Source organism: Euprymna scolopes, chromosome 3, assembly GCF_053919585.1.
Source record: "Euprymna scolopes isolate OS-2025 chromosome 3, ASM5391958v1, whole genome shotgun sequence".
Taxonomy (NCBI): Eukaryota; Metazoa; Mollusca; class Cephalopoda; order Sepiida; family Sepiolidae; genus Euprymna; species Euprymna scolopes.
Window position 1 is genome coordinate 43,336,270 of NC_136484.1, and position 3,391 is coordinate 43,339,660.

Consider the following 3,391-nt stretch of genomic DNA (forward strand, 5'->3'; position numbering starts at 1 on the left):
ACATACGTTGTGTTAAGTCATTCTTAAATTATAAAATCTACATACGTTGTCTCAAGTCATTCTTACTCACACGTATAAATACGTTTTTATGGCATTTCCTCAACGTGATATTCCCAACCAAATTTAGAAAAAAAAAAACATTCTTAACATGCGGAGACGAGGTTGCTTTGTTAACTCTTACGTTGCACGGACGAAACTCCCCTAACATGTAAACAATTAATTTACTTGTGGTCGTTAAACCGCACGAGTCCATTTATTTTTAATATAATATTTTACAATTTTTCTGACTTACAAGTCAGGGTCACATCATTAGTTAATAACTTAATAATTACTAGTTAAGAATTAATTTATATTAATAGCTAATAGTTAATATAAATATATACATATATATATATATATATATATACATATATATATATATATATATATATATACATAAGCAATTTCTGTCAATAATTATTAGCCGTAAATAGTAGTCTCTTTGTGTGAATACCGTCGACAGTATTTGTACACACGCTATCGAAAAACATGTGTGATCGAATACTGCATGTTTATAAACGCGAAAAAAGAAAAATCAAAAGGGGGTATGCGCAGAACGCGTGCGATAGCAGCATGGTACGCGCAGCGCGTCGGCATGTTTTTCATTGTATTTTATTGATGTCGATTTTGTTTTCGGTTTAAAAACATTAATTTTTAGCTGGTGTTTAAAAGTTGTTGGGAGTCGATTGTAAAAGTTTATTTTTCTAAAAAGAAAGAAATAGAAAATGTAATACGATAAAACCGAAACAATAAACTTACAATAGTATAAACAAGAATAATAATAATAATAATAATAATAATAATGATCATGATCATGATCATAAACGCCTTTTTAAAGAATTCTGACTGTGAGAGATAACGCAAGCAATTATGTATTTCGTATTTACCCCCCCCTTTTTTTTTCGTACGCACATTTCGACGAGAATATCTTTTAACATGCTTACGTATGTAAACATAGTTATGTAGATGCCACAATAGAGAAAAGAGAAAAGTGCCGAACGTTAAGGCGTGTGGGAAATAAATAAACAGTGAACAAAATACAAAACTATTGATTTTCATGGATATTATCATAAGATTAATCATAATATTATTAATACCGTCATGGCGATTAAATTCCTTAGTTTATAGTTTTATATACATGTTTTTTTTTTTTCTCGTTCACTTTTTTCTACGGATAACTCAGTAACTTAAAAAATGAGTGTGGTTTTATGCAGAATACGGGCCGTGCTGAAATACTATGGCTCTTATTTAGAAGTCCACACACACACACACACACAGTGTAACCCGGATATAAGATACACCACCGAATAAAACCACGGATATAAGAGAGAATTTATCTGGTCCCAAATTAGAGCCAGAGTTAATGCACAGGGTAACCCGGGTATAAGAACCACGCATGTAAGTGAAACCCTGATATAAGAGAGTAGGAGGTCTCTTATATCCGGGTTACACTGTGTGCGCGCGTGTGTATGTATATATATATATATATATATATATATATATATATATATATATGCGAAGAGTAAGATGATTTAAATCACAGATTAATTAATCTTATGGTACTTTACATTCTTACGAAATATTGTTGAGAGGAATCCCCTTATGTCTTTATCTACGTTGCTTTAAAAATATGTTGTTTTTTTTAACTAATTTTCAATATATGAACTAAATAGCAAAAATTATGGTTATTCATAATTATTATTTTGCGGTACTAGTGCACTTATTGATCCGTGCTGAAATAACGTTATTATTTAAAAAGCCGTTCTTAACATGGGGAGAGTAGAGTGTTTTGTACCTATTGTATACTTTAACCTTACAATTGAGTAAAAAAACATATCATAAAACTTTAATTAAACTTAAAATACGATTTAAAAAATAGCGCGGATCAGTAAGTACACTAGCACCTATTTTGCTAAATACATTTTCTGAAGATTTGAAAATCCATCGATTAAGGAAAGAACTTTAAATTTCTTATATTCCTGGATTCAAACAATAATTTTTTTGGTATTATTATACAAACACCGTGACAGCGTTAGGGTTAGGATTAGGGTTAGGGTTTAGGGTTAGGGTTAGGTTTAGGGTTAGGGTTAGGGGTAGGGTTAATTCGCTGTCACGGTGTTTGTATAGTTTTACCATTTTTTTGTTCGAAAATTCTATATTTTACCGAAAAAAAGAATTGACTATAAATCCTACAATTATATAAATATATTTTTCAATATGATATACAATATGATATACAATATATGTATATCATATACATATATTGTATTGGACATATAACTGGTATACTATGGTCAGTCAATAAGTAAATCATCAAAATTCATAATACTCTTTATATACTAAACTGAGCACTATTCAAGATTATAATATATATATATATATATATATATATATATATATAGCGCGTTCGAATTCGTGTGTTTATTTTATCTGTTTATACAGACCGGCACCATGAGGCCAGGAAAATGCAGTTATGTAAACCACACAGCGAGAAATAATTCATTTCATGCAAGACATAAAAAAATGCTGCTAAATAAATTAAATATTAAATACGTGTTTAATTTTTATTCTTTTTTTTTCCCCCCACCGTATTTTTTTTTTTAAAATTACTTGTATTCACTACGACAGGCTGGAAAATGTGATACTCATTACTCCACTTCACACCGGCATCGTGGTTTTCAAACATGACGAGGGACTTTCAAGAAAATTAGGCCCTAAATTGCGATTTCTTTAAAACACTTTATGGGTGGGAAAGAGGTTTAGGATGTTTTGTTTACATACCATTTGGGGAAGTTGTTTCTGTGGTCACTTTGCTGGGCCCTGAAAGGAGATGGGTGACCAGCAGTAAGAGACTGGCCGCTCTGCCGTAAGAAGCCATGCTCCGGCCGTATAGGCATCAGTCAGTCCGATGGGTAAAATCCTGCGTTTGTAAACGATGGTGGTGGCATGGCCTCCTCTGGTTTTGGCCTTAAAAGTTAGTAGCTTACTGAATCCCACTTAGGTGAATGTTGTTAAAACTAGAGAGAGAGAGAGTGGAGGGAAAGGAGAGAGAAATAGAGGCTGCGCGAGGGAGCGAACGACGCGGTGCCAAACGATATACTGGCAGAGACGAGAGACTTTGGTGTGTGAGAAGAGTTCGCTACTCGAGCTAGGCGGGTGGGAGAGAAAGATTGGATGAAGATGGATGGAGATGAGAGAGAGAAAGTAGCATTGGTAGAGAAGATGAGGGAAGTAGAAAAAGCGAGAAACTGTCGGATGAGGGGTTGAAATTGCACAGAGGGAGAGAGTGGGAACATATGTTTGAAACCGATGAACAGTGCGAGTTAAAAAAAAAAAAAGACTCGATTGCAAT